The 18,092-nt window shown below is 42.8% G+C and overlaps 1 long non-coding RNA gene across 1 annotated transcript in view; it reads right to left on the minus strand.

Annotated features, from left to right (window-relative positions):
• LOC117262164 (uncharacterized) overlaps positions 1-16,804 on the minus strand; it is a 67,857-nt gene extending 51,053 nt beyond the window's left edge. Inside the window, exon 1 of the long non-coding RNA XR_013491658.1 lies at positions 15,111-16,804. This is a non-coding gene — a long non-coding RNA (uncharacterized LOC117262164). The remainder of the gene's footprint in view (positions 1-15,110) is intronic.
• Positions 16,805-18,092: the final 1,288 nt, after the last annotated feature.

An 18,092-nucleotide genomic window follows, 5' to 3' on the forward strand; every position in this document is an offset into this window, starting at 1 on the left:
ATAAAGAAAACGCATTGAATGAGAAGGTGTGTCCAAACTTTTGGCCTGTACTGTATATATATATATATATATATATATATATATATATATATATATATATATATACATATATATATATACACACACACACACACACACACATATATATATATATATATGTATATATCCATTCTGGAGATCCATTCTGGAAGATGGAAACGCTTACCTTAGCAGCTAAAAATATTCTCATTACATCGATTTTGTCGGGAGGAAAGATGACAAGAACAACTCTTGCTGCAGGTAGTTATACTAAATACTCTTTCCACTGAAACACAAACTATGAGCAACAGCACAACACCGTGAAGCACCAGGAAATACACCATGCCAAAGGAGAGCCCTCCTCAGCTGTGGCCCTACACTGGATAAACAACCAAAGCTGGATTTTACACACGGGCAGCTCCAGCTACAAAGAAGTAATGAAGCTTGTGGATGTGGATGTCAGAGATTAGGCTCGTTCGAGATGAACTCGCCTGAAAAGTAGACGAGAGCAGGCGGCCGCAGCGGGGGGCAGTGACAAAAAGCTGCGGTGAAGTCGGACAGTTTCCCGACAGTTTCCAGCAGCCTTCAGTCCGTACAGGAAGTCACAGACATACTAACATCCTGTCTGGAATGATGTCAACTTATTAAAAAAGTGATCAGGCCCATATATCAGTTTGTTTTCACCATCAGTCACACAACATGTTTTCTGTTCACAGAATAAACCTTCAGATCAGACAAATACAATTTTAATCTCTAAAATACAACAAAAATGAGTAGTTTATCTAAAACGTCATATTGTTGGGTCGGCATCTGAACCAATGAGCTGTTAGATCAGGTGAGAGCCAGGCGGTGCAGTCGGTGGAGAGCAACTGCAGCGCCTGGCTCTAAAAACTGCGGCCGCCTCGCTCTCGCGGTTTTGTCGCCGTCCACTTTTGTAATACGTCAGAGCAAGTCGGGATGAAGTCGGACACAAAACTAACCGGCATGCATTGTGCGCCGATCGCCGGTGATCGAATCTGCGCAGGCCTGGCTCATCTCGAACGAACCTATTGTTGTTTTTCTGGTAATGGCGTTTTACTGCCTTCTGATTGGCTACAATGGCCTTACAGATAGGAGTTATATCGCCACCTACTGCTTTGGCATGTGTATTACATTGCTTGATAGTGGAATTTGCAGTGTCATGTCGACGGAGGTATTTTTATTACACCGCTCATATGGACGCAGATTTTTTAAAAACTGAAGGCCAAAAAAGTTCGGTTTTAAAAATACCCGTGCTCGTGTGGACTAGGCCTGGGTAGCCTATTGAAATACTATACAGGCAATCTCTAATTTCTGTTCATGGTTCAACCTCCATTTTACATGAATTGTCATGTAGGCCTACATCAGCATCACACCAGTTTGCTGCTGCAGAGCAGACCTGTCCCCTCAACTACATAAATACAGTGAAAATATCTGCCTTACAATCCACAGAGGAAAGAAATACAAGACAACAGCTTTCATTACAGATCAGTCAGGTATAGTCGGGGCTTCACATCTGTACAGATGTTATTTTAAGAATCCTTACATCCCACTTACATACCATGAATTATGTTCACTTGTCTTCCGTTTCCACACACTGAGATCAACTCGTTGGTATAAGCCCAAAATGGCAAGATCAGTTTTGTCCCTTTAGTTTAACATACAATTTTATCTACATATATCAACAAACAACTTTAGTCTGATTATAAAGTTATGTAATTAAATGTGGTGATCACACAGCAGCATGGGTGAATGAGCTGAGCTGTGTGCTGTATACAGAGCACAAAGTGGCCCTCTGCCAGTATGAGGTCTGCTTGTTTTCGTTCCCCAGTCCAGAGTCAAGAGTGTCTAAATTATTCAGGAAAGAATGTACACACAACTCTACAACCATTAAAAGTGAATTAGGTGTGTAGCGATGATACAGCAAGTAAAGTATACAGAAAACACGGAGACCAGCACAAACACAGGTAGATTTAGGATCTCTCTGTCACTTAGCAGTTTGAATCCGAATTAGTGCTGTATGTTATATGAAAAGGTGGTTGTTTACTCATGAGACTGTTTGGTCACCTTCACCCCCATTACTTCCTGTTCAGCTACACAAAGCCACACAAAATATACTGTAAAGTTCATCCATTACTGGCATGTTGGATATTTATAGACGGGAACAACCATGAATAATAGAGGGCCATTAAAGCTGTGATGTGTCCTCACATGGTTTCAGGTCATGGCAGTGAATCATTAGGGAAACAAATATAAATACATCCTAAATAAATATTTAGGAAGCTACACAGCAGGCAGTGCATATACTGCACAGTGAATACTGTGCTACACTTAGGAAATGGAGGAAAGAAGCAGTGGCCCTGCTAAATAAACCTCTTGGGGATGGCTTGGGGTTCATTCAGGCGTATGTTATGGACAACGAACACAGGTGCATTTTATTGATGGCATTTTGAATGCGCAGAGATACTGTGACGAGATCCTGAGGCCCATTGTTGTGCCATTCATCCACGACCATCACCTCATGTTGCAGCATGATAATGCACGGCCCCATGTGGCAAGGATCTGTACACGATTCCTGGAAGCTGAAAACATCCCAGTTCTTGCATGGCCAGCATACTCACCGGACATGTCACCCATTGAGCATGTTTGGGATGCTCTGGATCGGCGTATACGACAGCGTGTTCCAGTTCCCGCCAATATCCAGCAACTTCGCACAACCATTGAAGAGGAGTGCCACAATCAACAACCTGATCAACTCTATGCGAAGGAGATGTGCTGCACTGCGTGAGGCAAATGGTGGTCACACCAGATACTGACTGGTTTTCTGACGCCCCCAGACCCCCCCAATAAAGCATAACTGCACATTTCAGAGTGGCCTTTTATTGTGGCCAGCCTAAGGCACACCTGGGCAATATTCATGCTGTCTAATCAGCATCTTGATATGCCACACCTGTGAGGTGGGATGGATTATCTCGGCAAAGGAGAAGTGCTCACTAACACAGATTTAGACAGATTTGTGAACAATATTTGAGGGAAATGGTCTTTTGTGTATATAGAAAATGTTTCAGATCTTTGAGTTCAGCTCATGAAAAATGGGAGCAAAAACAAAGTGTTGCGTTTATATTTTTGTTCAGTGTATATATAGCAAGGGCCTTGCTTTAGAGAGGTCGCCATCTTGCGCCGCCATGTATGTAAGGCAGACTGAGCGGACAATCCAGCCAGCCAGAGAACGCGTTTCGCGTGTATAAACGAACCAACGAAGACAGCGGGAGGAAGGAAGACGGAGGAGGAAACAGTAGAGAGTGTTAGTAGTTCGTCAATAGAGAGTAGTGAAAAGTTTTTTTAGTTATAAAGTTTGCGAATGGACCACACTTACCACTCAACAGGAGAGAAAGAACCCGAACCGTCATCTGCGAGGAAAAGAAGACGCAACTTCACTCCTTGTGATGCACTCTCTGCGGCGCTTTTCCTCCTGATGATATATCTCCCCAACGATGGTAGCAGTAGCACCGAATCCCATTCTGTGCATTCAGCCTCTCTTCTCGCCCGCTCAGCATCAAACACATGGAGTTCCTCATCTGTATGCTCCGGCTCAAACAGGTATGGCTCTGGGTCTGTGTCCGCTACAAGAAACTCTTCAAAATCGCGTTCAAAGTCGTCCATTGCAGCTGCTATAGTCCGGAGATATTGCTAGGCTAAATAAACAGCCGAGCTCTGTTTACCGGCTACGCTGTCAGTCAGTGTGCGGGCTGGAGATTGGTGGAGCAGAGAGGGGAGGGGGTCCCCACTCGGTATGGTAAAGGAGTATGTGTGTAAAGTTATGAAGTGTGTGTGTTACGCTAGAAGAGTCAGAGTTTGGGACGGAGTCTTTTACCCCCTGGAGTGTTACCGGAGTTTCTGGAGTGCTCAAATAAACGGGCCTTTTTCCCGAATGCTCCTCTGCTCTCCTGCTCGTGAAGGATTCATTACAATATCGTAACATGGCTTAGATTTCTAAATAAACATTCACCTCGTCCCCAGATAGACCTACTCCTGAAAAACTGTGCGCAAGGCTTTTTGTCCCTGCGAGGCCACCGTCATTTACCCGATGGGAGGGGGTGAGCGAGTGAGCCCTGCATATCTAGAATTTGACCACTGATGTCACTGTTTTCAACCCATTTTACACACTGGCCCTTTAACACCACAAGACATTGTTGACATTTAACAAGTGTCAGTGCCAGCCTGGTGCACAGGCACACAATATTGTACAACTGTTTAAACAAGCAATAGTCCATCCATAGCTCCAGTTTCACTAATTGTGCTCAAAACAATGTCATCAGTGCTCTTTACTTAAACAGTAAGAGTGTAAACCAAATTAAAATATCACTCTCAAAAAACCAGAGCAGAAAACAAATAGTCAGTTAACTAAGTTGACAGCTACTCTTCCTACCCTTCCCTCCGTGGGTCTGCCATCTGCATGCTGGCCTGGTGGATTGATAGTAAGTGCTGGAGCGGATCACTGGAATGGACTGTTTGAATCACGGAGCGCTGGGCTGGACAGAAAACCTGGATCGGACTCCATAAAAAACTGGATCGGAGTTCTTGGATCGGCATTTTTCCATGCAGTCCGATCCGATGCACGTTTTTTGCTAATATCGGCGGCCGATACCGATCCGAATATCGGATCGGGACATCCCTACCGAGGTGCCCTTGAGCAAGGCACTGAACCGCCACCTGCTCGGGGCACCTGTCCAAGGCAGCCCCCCCACTTTGACATCTCACCATTTATTGCATGTATAGGTCCTGTTTGTGAATGTGTGTGTATTTCAGGCCTTTGTGTATATGACAGCAGAGTGAAAAAAAATTGAATTTCCCCTCGGGGGTTAATAAAGTATATCCTCTTCTTCTTCTGAATACTGTCTGCTCATCTGTACTTGCAGATAAGTAAAGGATAATGTATAGTGTATTGTATAGTGAAAAAAATAACTCCCGACAGGGGAATGGAACCCTCCGCTGCACGCTGGGGTTCCATTACCCTGTCGGGAGTTATTTTTCAGCAGACAAACATCAAGCGTTTTGTCCTCTCCAAAAATGTTAAAAGTGACGTCCTGAAAATGCTGCATTTTGCCATTCCAATCCTATTTGTGTGTTTGGACTAACGTTAACTGATTTTGTCACCTATTGCTTGAAAAGTGCCCTGATATCACATGATGATACTGGAAATAAGGGGTGTCCCTCAGTCTAATTTCGAGTTAGAATAAAGCTTGAATTAATGAATATCTGCCCTACACCTCAAAGCAATAGGAAGTTCAAAATAACTAACTGCCTTGGAGTTATCAAAATTCAACTGGCTGCCTGATAGTTGTAAGCCTGGAAAATGGACCCTAACATTATCATAATAAACAAAAACCTACAATCACTTCCTACCTACCATCATGCCTACTTTCATGAAATGTATCAAAAACATTGATGGTTTGAATGGGAGTCAACTACAGTAGGCTACATAAACTAATAATATTACTAACTAACGTTAGTGCTCCGCGTTAGCTAGCCAGCTAATGTTAATGAAATAAGCTAGCTACTTTTCATGGCAAGTCAAATAGCTAGCTAACATTATCTGATGTGAAGTGCTCAACATTAACATTAGTGAGCAGCTGGATTGAGTTTGTTTTAACCAGATTAGTTAAACTGACTGCACCGGATGTGGCAGGCTTTGGGTATGATAGTTTATAAAGGATTCCAATTTCAAATAAGTCATTAACCATCTATATGTGTTTAAAATAGCTGCTGAAATTAGCAAGGATTCTTTTTTCATTTTGGGGGGCATTTTGCCTTTAATTGACAGGACAGTGAAGCATGAAAGTGGGAGAGAGACAGAGGGAGTGACATGCAGCAAGGCGCCACAGGCCAAAGTTGAACCCGGGCTACTGCGGCAAAAGCCCTGCGTATGGGGCGTCTGGGTCCGGGTATCGTCGGATAATTTGTAATTCATTCATAATTCAAAAACCAAAAACGGTAAAGCTGTTATTTGATTCAAAACAGAAAAAACAAGAGTACCCAAGAAAAACGTTTTTGGTGTCAGAATCAAATAACGAAAAACCAATCAAACCCGGCCCATTTTGGTTTGTGCCGATTCGTTTTACCGTTATTCCTTTTTGGATTGAATATTGAACAGGTCTGCAGACATTCAGCCAGTTTGTTTTTGCATTTTAAACCAAAAACGGAAGTCACATGTTTTTTTTCCTTTTTTCATTTTAAACCAAAAACGAAAAATGAAATCATGTGATCTATTCCTTTTTTGTTTCCAAACGAAAAACCAGAAAACCAATTTTGGTTTTTGCAAATTCCTTTTTTTATTTCTCATTTGGGACACACAGTAGCGCAGTGGGCAGACAGGAAGTGGAAGTGAAGTGTAAAAACATCAAAATAAAATCCAAGAGGGTAGAATCATATATATATATATATGATAGGCTGTTTTCGTTGGCTGTCGGTGGATTGATGACTGTCAGGAGTCATTCTGTGAGATGCGCTGAGAGGCTGTGAGATGTGGTGAGATCGCAAGACCGCAGAGACGAGATTTGGATGAAACATGGCAGCGCCCAGCTGGTAGATCAGACTGCAACTTCTCTCCTGCCTTTTCAACCAAAAATAACATAAAACATTTCAAAAAGTTCACGATCATCAAGGAATAACATACCCGGAACATACAGGAAGATACCGCACGCTGATCAGAGTGGAGGACCTCGAGGATTATACTGACAACTACTACTACCGCCTTGCAATGGAAAACAACAGCCCGGTTCACCACACTCCCAACCCAAACAAACGGAAAAAGAAAGATTCAGCCACCGACACCGATGATCTTCAAACCAGGGATATACAGGTCAGTGTACTCGAATCCATAAACAAAAAACTGGACGTTCTCAGCATGCTTCATCAGGAAATAAGACCTCAGATCCAGCCTTGAATTCACACACAGCCAAATAACCGATCTCTAAACAGACAATACACAATTACACAACACTGTCGAGCTACTCACCTCCCAGATATCCACAATCCAGAAAGAAAATAAGACCCTGAAAGAAACCGTTCTGGACATTCAAACACGAAGCATGCGAGACAAGCCCGGTTCTAGGCAGGCACATATGAGGGGGCAGTCATAAATGTGAAGGGGGCATCATGCTCCAGCACATTTTTGCCATAGGTAGAGCTGACAAATAAAGGTCACTCACTTACTTACTCACTCACTCACTCACTCGCAGGGTGTGGGGACGCTGTGTGAGTGCCCTATAGAGGGTGTCAAAGCACCGTGGTCTCAAATGTGCTCACCGCTTGTTTTGTTTTTTCTAAATGGAATTGGGTTGTTGTTAGCTGTGTGTCAAACCCCCAACCTAAAGAAATGGATTGCACTTTGTCAGGCCTCTACCTTAAGACCTGTCCAACTTGGGTGTCCCACCTGAAGACTAAGCTCCTGCTGGTATAGCTCTGAGGCACACAAACCCCCTGGCCACAATAAGGTGGCAATCCCTCAGGGAGGAAAACTGAAAAATAAAACAAAAAATAAAATAAAAAAATTAAGAAAAAATAAAATAAAAATATCCTTCATCCAGGCACAACCAACATCTTAACATTTATCTTATTGGATGGCCATTAGGCATCTAGACATATGAAATAAATTTGAACCTAATAATTACAATAACCTCACTATAGCCAGTATTTACCTACAGAAGACGAGAACGGCCATGTATTAGTCTTTTTTTTTTGTGCACTGTTATCTCGTGATAACGACTTATTAATTCATTATCTCTAGATAACAAAGATTATCTTGAGATAATGACTTATTAATTCGTTATCTCGAGATAACAAAGACTGTTATCTCGTGATAACGATTTAATTATTTCATTATCTCGAGATAACAAAGATTGTAACGAATTAAGTGACATCATTGTATTTTTTTCCTGCTGTATAGCGCATCGCCCATCGCCACTCACTAGGCTACTGACTGGCTGCCATAAGCTACACACAAATAAAACATTAAGAGGTTCTAACAAATGCAAATTTTATTACATTTTTTCCATAAGGAGGCCAACAGTAGGATTCACCACATGACAAAAGCAGACAAGAAACTGTAGTTTGAGTGCTGTCCTTGGTGCTGAAGATGTCCCCGAGCCTGTTAGGTAGCGGTTATAACAAAGTAGCCTACATCCTGATGCATTGATCAATAATGTTATCTGCCATTTTCACCTCACTGGGACACCAGTGGCAGCTCTTGTAGGCTGAAATCAGGACGATCACATTAACCAGCGTGCAATCATCAGACTTGACAATTATCACGAGAAAGCAATCTTTGTTATCTCGAGATAACGAATTAATTAATTCGTTATCTCGAGATAACAGTGCACAAAAAAAAAAGAATAATACATGGCCGTTCTCGTCTTCCGTATTTACCAAAGCTAGTCAGAACTAACAAACACAACAGATATAGGCTAGAGCAGAACATTTTTTTTTTGTTTTGTTTTGTTTTGTTTTTTGTCATTTTCTGTTGTTTTTTGTATTTTTTTGTTAGCAATTTAACAGATTTCTCTTCACTCCACTCTCCTTTGAGCTGCTGAAAGCTGCAGGAGTGAAAAGTTAATTAAAGCTTTGTTAAAAAAAAAGCTGTGATTATCAAAAAACAGCATGCAGAACTAGAGGCTGGGCGGGGCTTTATGTAGGGGTCTGGCACACACAGGGCATTTGTCCTCAGTATGTGACATGCAGCAGGCACTCATCTCTCGCTGTGCTTGTGTGATTGAAGAAACGTTCGCACTGACAGGCTCACTCTCTATGCTCACACTTTGTTGTTAACTATATATTAAGTATCTCACGACACGAGACGCTACGACGAGTTTAACGGAGCTTCACTTCACTGCTGCATTCTGCCTCACTGAGAGTGAGAAACCTGCCGCCGATGCATCTTGGCTAATTTGCATACTAAATAGTGATTGGGTGTTTACTGGGGGGAGGGTCTCTGCCGACTGCAGACAGTAACGTTAGATCACACACAGCCGGCACACAGCACGGAGTGGAGTGGAGACAGATGAGAAAACTTTTCAGTTTTTGCCTTTTTTGGTGGATTTGATTTTAGGGGACAAGACATTTGTTTAAGGGGGCATTGCCCCTTCTTGCCCCTTTTTGCCCCTGCGTAGAACCGGCCTCGATGCAAGACAACATTTTCTCAGGAATCCCCGAAAGCACGACAGATAACCCTGACTCACTCGTTCGCAACTTCATGCAGTCCGCTCTCAAACTCCCATCAGACACCGTCAACAAAATCACATTTCACCGTATACATCGCCTTGGAGCCAGCACCGGATCACACCCCCGTCCCATCATTGCAAAGTTTGAACACTTCCAACAAAAAGAACTGGTGAAAAGCAAAGGTAGGGAGCTGAAAGGAACCGTGTTCGGGATGAACGATCAGTTCCCAAAGGAAATAAGTGAAAGACGTAAAACACTGTACCCCATCCTCAAGCAGCGCAGGCAGAAGGGTGAACGGGCCACCCTGGTTGTGGACAAACTGTACATAGAAGGAAAATTATTCCGGGACTCCTCCATCACACCCTGGCTCATATAACATGCGGACATAAGCTTAAATGCTCAAACTCTTTCCAATGAAGATGTATACATAAAAATCTCACTCCCCCCCCCCCCCCCCCCCCCCCCTTCTTTAAATAACAAACGAACTTCGTCTCTCTTGCTCACCCTTGATTAATCTCTCCCTCTCTCCGACTTTGACTTGACAGGCACACACGCCCGCGCTTGCGTGCGCGCACGCACAAGCGAACACTCAAACACACTCATTCCCATACAAGCACACGCACCCTCACTCTGACACAACCGAAATACATTCAGCCGAATATTGCAAAAAAACACACATTCGGTATTCGGTGGAATAAGTTAAAAGCAAGGCCGAATAATAGCGGCGTGTTTTCATAACGCAATCAAACGGCGTGCCATGACGGGCAGATTAAAATGTCGGCAGTGTGGCGATCCGTCCGTCACGGCACTCGCATTTGCGACTAAAAATAGCTTTGAGCAAGCAAAATAGGCTTAAATCATTCAGCACGCTGTGCGAGCAGCCTACAGATTTCAACCACCTGCCGAAACGAAAGGCGAATCCCACCGATTGTGGGTGGAGGGGGTTCATCTGCAAAAACTAATGAAAAACTAAACAATGATATTCGGTATTCGGTACTCGGTATTTGGCCAAGCGTTTAATAATATTTGGCTTCGGCTTCGGCCACAAATTTTCATTTCGGTGCATTCCTAGTCTTGTTTCGTGCTTTTGTTAACTGTTTTCCCTTCTCATACATTTTTTGGGCGCATGTATGTCTATAATATGCTTACATATGATACATGTCACAGGAAGCAAAGGAGGGGACTGGCAGAGATTTAATTATTAACAAACCATATCATTCTCAATGTCATCCTTAAAGTTCATCAGCTGGAACATCCGAGGTATTGGGTCGCCGGCAAAACATACTAAAGTTCTTAACCACCTGGCTAAAATAAAACCCAGTTTCTGCCTACTACAGGAAACACATCTCACAGCATCAGGACATATAAAACTTAAGACCAAATGGATAGATCAAATCTTCTCTGCTTCTTACCACTCCAAAAAACGAGGAACTGCTATCTTGATAAATAAAAATATCCCATATCACAATGAAACTACAATCACAGATCCAGATGGCCATTTTGTTATCATTAAAGGACACATCAGAAATGTTAAAAAAACAATTGCAAGTATTTACGGACCCAATGAAAACAACCCACATTTTTTCCATACAGTATTCTCTCATCTCAGTAATCTTTCTGATTCAGCAATTATAGTAGGGGGGGATTTTAATACAATCCTCAGTCCAAATCTTGACAGATCAAATCCTGGAACCACTCACAGATCATGGCACTCATCTGATATTATCAAAAAATACATGGAAGACCTTGGACTTAGCGATTGTTGGCGAACCAAAAGCCCACTTCATAAAGAATACACTTACTACTCACCCCCTCACAAAAGTTACTCCCACATTGACTACTTTCTAGTAAGCAATTCTATTATACCTCAGATTAACAACTCAGAAATTCATCCAATAATCATCTCAGACCATGGCCCAATCAGCTTTGATATAGTGCAAGAACCTACACAAACCCCTTCAAGTAGATGGCGGTTCAACACTTCACTCCTAGCAGACACAGATTTTAATAACCTTCTCAAGAGAGAGTGGACATCCTTCATAGAGCTGAACGACTCCCCAGAAATATCTCCATCCGTTCTTTGGGAAACAGCAAAAGCAGTCATCAGGGGCCATATCATCTCATACTCTACCCACAAGAAGAAAAAGGAACAAGAAAAAAAACAAGAACTGGAACATAAACTGAAACATCTCCATTCTTAACAATCCTGCAACCCCACTAAACATACTCAAAATGAAATACAGAAAGTTAAAACACAGCTTGATAACATAATACATCAGCAAACTCAATTTCTCATGCAAAGAATGAGACTGAATTATTTTGAACATAATGAAAAATCAAGTAAATTTCTCGCGAAACAACTGAAACGAAACAAAGAAAAATCACTTACAGTATTACAACTATCCAAGACCCACAGGGAAACTTAATATACAACCCAATAGAAATAAACACAATATTTTGTAACTACTATGAAACTCTCTACTGCTCAGACAATGTAACAAATATCTCCGACATCCACTCCTTCCTCAACAATATTGAACTACCAAAAATAACAGAAGAACAAGCAACCATATTAGACCGACCCTTGAACTCAGAAGAACTCAGGAAATCCATTTTCTCCATGCCCAACAACAAATCACCCGGTTCAGATGGTTACCCAATAGAATTTTATAAACACCACTGGCACTTCATATCTCCCCTTTTCAACAGAATGGTCAATGAAATCAAATCATCAGGAACCATACCCACACACATGAATTCAGCTCATATCTCAGTTCTGCTCAAACCTGATAAAGATCCAACTCTCACCTCCAGCTACAGACCAATAAGCCTGATCAACTGTGACTTAAAAATAATAAGCAAAGCTTTAGCTAACAGATTAGAAACAGTCATAACCACAATAATTCATCCAGACCAAACAGGATTCATAAAAGGCAGGCACTCATCCACCAGTATGCGTTGTTTATTCAACATCATCAGTCTATCCCAGAGAAATCACCTCAACACCATAATCACATCACTGGATGCAGAAAAGGCCTTCGATAAAGTCAACTGGACATTTCTCTTCACTACCATTGAGAAGTTTGGTTTTGGGGAGTCGTTCACTCACTGGATCAAAACTCTTTACAACACCCTGTCCGCTTCAGTTATAACTAACAATATCGCCTCTCAACGCTTTCTACTACAACGGGGCACAAGACAAGGATGTCCACTCTCTCCATTACTATTTGCAATATTCATTGAACCTCTCGCAGCCGCCATTTGACAAAATACTCACATTACTGGTGTACAAACAAATCATTTTCACCACAAGATTAGTTTATATGCAGACGATATCCTACTGTACTTAACAAACCCCTCAACAACCCTCCCTGAAGTTTTCGATCTCGTTTCCACATTCTCAAAAATTTCTGATTACTCCATAAACTGGTCCAAATTCAAAATTCTTCCACTCTGTGAAGGAGACTGGAATACTGCATCCAGAAAAACCTCCCTGACAATAAAAACAGGCAACATTAAATACCTTAGTATCAGTGTTTCCACCAAGCTGTCAGAGCTATTTTCTCTAAACTATATACCATTACAAAAAAGCATTGAAGAAGACCTCACTCACTGGAACAACTTACCAATCTCACTGATCAGAAGAATAGCAGCAATAAAAATGACCATACTGCCAAAAATAAACTACCTTTTTCTATGACACTGACTCATCCTTCACCACACTGGTTTAACACAATAGACTCTGTCATAACCAAATTCTACTGGAAATATAAAAAACCACGAATAAAACTATCCACCCTTCAGAAACCTAAAGACCGCGGAGGCCTAGCTGCTCCAAATTTTAGATTTTACCACCTTGCAAATCATCTTCAGTACATACCCATACGGTTACAAAAAACTCATCATACACAACACCCCTGGCTGGATATGGAACAACACGACTGTCAAGACTTATCATTATCAGATCTTCCATTCCTCACCCAATCAATCAAACAAACATCATAACTGTTTCAAAAACCCATTTATAGCAGTGACTCTGACAGCTTGGTGGAAATGCAACCAAATCACTGGAAACCCCATAAGCTCAAACAAATATACACCAATCTGGCACAATCCGGAATTCCAAATTAAGAATAAACCACTATTATTCAATTCATGGAAAAAAGCAAGCATTACACATCTAGAACACTTATTTGAGCATGGCACACTCATATCCTTTGAAAAACTTAAACAGAAATATGGCATTGGCAATAACTCCTTTCTACAATACTCACAACTGAAACACTGCTTGAAAGGTAAAATCAACATAGACAATAGCCTGGACACACCTCCACTATTCTATCAAATGTATAACCTCTCAGAAAAAAACATTCACAAAAGTATACAAACTTTTAATTAAAACAGACAATACCCTCCCACAACCAGTCCAAGACTGGGAAAGAGATTTAACAGTTACCATAAACACCAACTCCTGGATGCACATTTGTAATAATACCTTCTCAATGTCAAATAACCCCAAACTGCAACTTATCCAATATAAAATTCTACATAGAGTACACCTCACACAATATAAATTACACAAAATGGGACTCAAAGACAATGATGAATGTACACACTGCACATCAAACACCACAGATAATTACTTTCATGCCATCTGGCTCTGCCCACCCATCCAATCATTCTGGACAAACATCACACGTACATTATCTAGAATCATAGGTAGCAGCATTCCAGTCTCCCCATCTGTTTGTCTACTGGGAGATCTTACATCAGTTGAACCGCCATTGAAATATGAACAACCCATACTGGTCGCTCTAACAATCGCTAAGAAGGTAATACTCTTAAACTGGAAAGACAGACATAACCTCTCATCCCACCTCCGAAAAGGCTGGGGAAAAAAAACAACAATCTGGGAGTTGTCCCAAAGCAGGAAAAAGGAGGCTGGACCTGCAATGGCCGGCGGCCTCCTCAGGGTCTGGACGCGTCCCAAAGCAGGCCCGCCACAACAACAATTTAACCACAACAGAGGGTGGTGGGGTTACGAGGAGTGGGTCTCCTCGCTGGCATGCCCTGCCTGTCTCTCGCCGGGGCCCCCGGTCGCGCCGCTGGGTGTTGGGTGCAAGGACCTCTCGCCCGCCTATCCGGTTCCCTAGTTTGACTCCGGCCCTCGTCACCACGGGTCATTACCATAGTGTTATGTTGTGCCATGTTATATTATTTAATTATAGTGTAATATAGTATCATATTATATTATATTATATTATATTATATTATATTATATTGTATTATATTGTATTATAGCATACTATATTACTTCATATTACACTACAATACATCACACTATATTATATCTTGCTATGCTTATGTTATACTGTGTTATATCATATTATGTTATATTATACTGTGTATTATGTCATAATATATATCTTTATAATATATTATATATATTATCTCTTCATATCATGTTGTAACATTATGTTACATAATGGCAGCCTCGCATGCGTGGCGTCACTGGTTTCCCCGCCACTTCGGTCCGGTAAAACACATCTTTTAATCCAGTTTCTTGCTTCTTTTATTAACGAACCACTTGCTCTCAGCTTTTATTGTATGTACTTTTTAAACATGGACTAAGGTTTTAAGCCATCGGGCCTGTGGTTGTCACGAATCATAGACTACCGCAGAAGTGAACGCGGAAGTCGCCAGCCGAACCGCATTAGCGAGGCGCCATCTTTTTAAAATCGTTTAATTGTGGGAGACCTACAACTCACCACCTGAAGCGGACTGCCCCCTTAAAACTGGGGAAGGTTCCCTTGGACATTTCGGCCCCACGACCGAGGGTAAAAATTTTAACTCACCTCCGTGTGTTGATACTGTGTCCCGGGGAACGGATCTCCAGCACAGGCCGCAGGTATGATGGCGGTGTGTGAGTCCTGCCTCCCAACCCTGTCAAAACTGAGGGAGAGCATCTCCAGACTGCAGGCCGACCTCAAGGAGAGGGAAAAGATCCTCCTGGAGTTTACCACCGTCGCCACGACCCAGGCGAAACATATTGCTCACCTGACGGCATCCGGCGCTGGTGACCGGAGCATGATGGCCACGAACAACACCACCCTGCCGTGGACCGGCTCCATAACCACCGGAACTCCGACACCAGCACTAGCCGAGTCCCGCTGGCACCGCCAGGGAGCCAAGCCCAAATCATCGGCACTCTCCACCTCCTGCCTTCGCCCCGCGGAGCCGCAGCGCTTCATCACGGAGGGTGGAGCGGGAGCACCGGTGAGCTCAACTCCACTCAAGCCGAGGGAGCCCTGGTCGGTGGTGGAGAGGGGCTCTGGGGCTCGTGCATGTCCTCCTACTCCGCCTCCGGAGCTGCCGCTGGATAACAGGTATGACATCCTAAGCCTGCAGGTCTTCCCTCCCGTGGATGCTTCGTCCAACTCGCCTGTGGAACCTGTAGGCCTACATCCAGCTGGCCGTGGCTCTCACCAGTCCAGGAATCGGCGTCTCCTTGTCCAGCCTGACCCCTCCCCTCCATCCCGGTCAGGAGGAACCGCGGCCCGGCGCCACAAACATCGGGCTCCATCCCGTCACCGTCGAACCTCCAGGCAGCCGGAGGCGCGCACTCGGGAGCAGCACACCCCCTCTGTGCTAGTGATCGGGACCTCCATGGTCAGGCACGTGGAAGTGCACAACGGCCGCACCTTCTGCCACCCTGGTAAAGTCAAGCCAGCCCTCACTTTGAAACATTTGGTCAAGCCAGCCCTCACGTTGTTTTGCGGTGCGCGCATATACTACACATTACGGCAAGAGCGAGAAAGGGCTGATTTCAAAGTAAAACCAAGCTTCCAAAACGACCTCAGGGTGCAGTAAAATTAAGCAATATCGCATGAGAGGGAGTGATGTTGTACTGTATATCGTCACGGCTTCGATTCGGTCGTAGGCAGAAATAAATCCTATGTTATGTAGCTCCGCGAGAAAAAAAGCCGTTCCCCCGGTCTCTTGCCAGGCAACGCAGCACACACGCCAGGAACTCACAAGCTACTTTGTATTTACATTGATCTGCAACTGTGTAACTTCGTCCAGTTCGGCTGATGAAACGTTGGCACGGCCGGATTCAACTTCCAACCTCCCTCATCCTCATCAGTACCTCATCAGATGATCATTGACAATTCCTGACTGTGTTCGCTTAATTTTTGCTCCTCTCCAGTTTGTCGAGCTCGGCTGGTGTTACACAAACACACCTGGAGGTCTGCACAGAAGAGTCCTGGCTTTCCTTTTCCTCGTCCTCTCCTGACGACCACTCATGATTTAATTCAAATGTAATTTTGGGGAGAATGAATCTTCTTGGTGTAACGCTATAGAGTCAGTTTGCGTCAATGTAGCGAGTGTGACAGTTGGTTAATTAACGGTTGTATTTATATTTATAACACCTGTGAGCGGAGTGATTTTACTGTTAGCTACATGTCCAAGTGATGTTATACTCTATATCAGCACTCACGGAATGCCTCTCCTCCAATCAAATTACTCGGTCGGAACTAACTGTTGTATAAGCAAGCTTCCAAAACGACCTCAGGGTGTCACCCTGAAATCATCACGTCAATCTGACGTAGCATTTCAAAATAAAAGCCCTCTGAACTGTCATATTTCCCTGTGCTCCATCTACTGTAAAAGTAGTATATATTTTTTTTAAACTACCTGTTATTACTCAACCGTTCCACTTCAGACTGATAGTACACGACCTCAGGGTGTCACCCAGAAAATATGAGGTCAATCTGATGTAGCATTTCAGAATAAAAGCCCTCTGAACTGTCATATTTTACTGTACTCCTTGTACATTAAGATTAATATTTTAAAAAAAACTACCTGTTATTATTCAACCGTTCCACTTCAGACTGATAGTACACGACCTCAGGGTGTCACCCAGAAAATATCAGGTCAATCTGATGTAGCATTTCAGAATAAAAGCCCTCTGAACTGTCACATTTTACTGTACTCCTTGTACATTGAGAATAATATTTTTAAAAACTACCCGTTATTACTCAACCGTTCCACTTCAGACTGACAGTGCTCGACCTCAGGGTGTCACCCAGAAAATATCAGGTCAATCTGATGTAGCATTTCAGAATAAAAGCCCGGTGAACTGTCATATTTTAATGTACTCCTTGTACATAGAGAATAATACTTTAAAAAAAAACTACCTGTTATTATTCAACCGTTCCACTTCAGACTGATAGTACTCGACCTCAGGGTGTCACCCAGAAAATATCAGGTCAATCTGATGTAGCATTTCAGAATAAAAGCCCTCTGAACTGTCACATTTTAATGTACTCCTTGTACATTTCTCAATGTACAAGGAGTACATTAAAATGTGGCTATGGTCTTGCTCACAGTTTTCTTTCATGTTGTCTTCCTGCTCTGACACATCCTCCTCCAAGGCACTATCAATCTCCTCATCTTGGGAGATCAGATCAAGGGCCCTTTTCACACTCAGTCTTGGCTTGCTCCAACTATGCCAGCTTGGCTACCATTAAAATGTTCAAATCAAATCAACTTTATTTATTTTTGGCACTTTTCATACAACAGTAACACAAAGTGCCTCAAAGAGATTAAAAACAACAGAGAACCCCAAAAGAAAAGAGAAAACCCAAGCCTCCAACCCCACAAACATAATTATACACAACACACACACACACACACACACACAAAAGCTCACACCCACACACACTAGCTACCCCCGTTGGTAGACCAGGAACAACTCTCAGTGTGGTAGGCCCCCATGAGGAAAATGTTATGAACATCCATTTTTTACTTTGTAGTTCACTGTATTTAATTGTTGC

This window comes from Epinephelus lanceolatus, chromosome 5 (assembly GCF_041903045.1).
Source record: "Epinephelus lanceolatus isolate andai-2023 chromosome 5, ASM4190304v1, whole genome shotgun sequence".
Lineage (NCBI taxonomy): Eukaryota > Metazoa > Chordata > Actinopteri > Perciformes > Serranidae > Epinephelus > Epinephelus lanceolatus.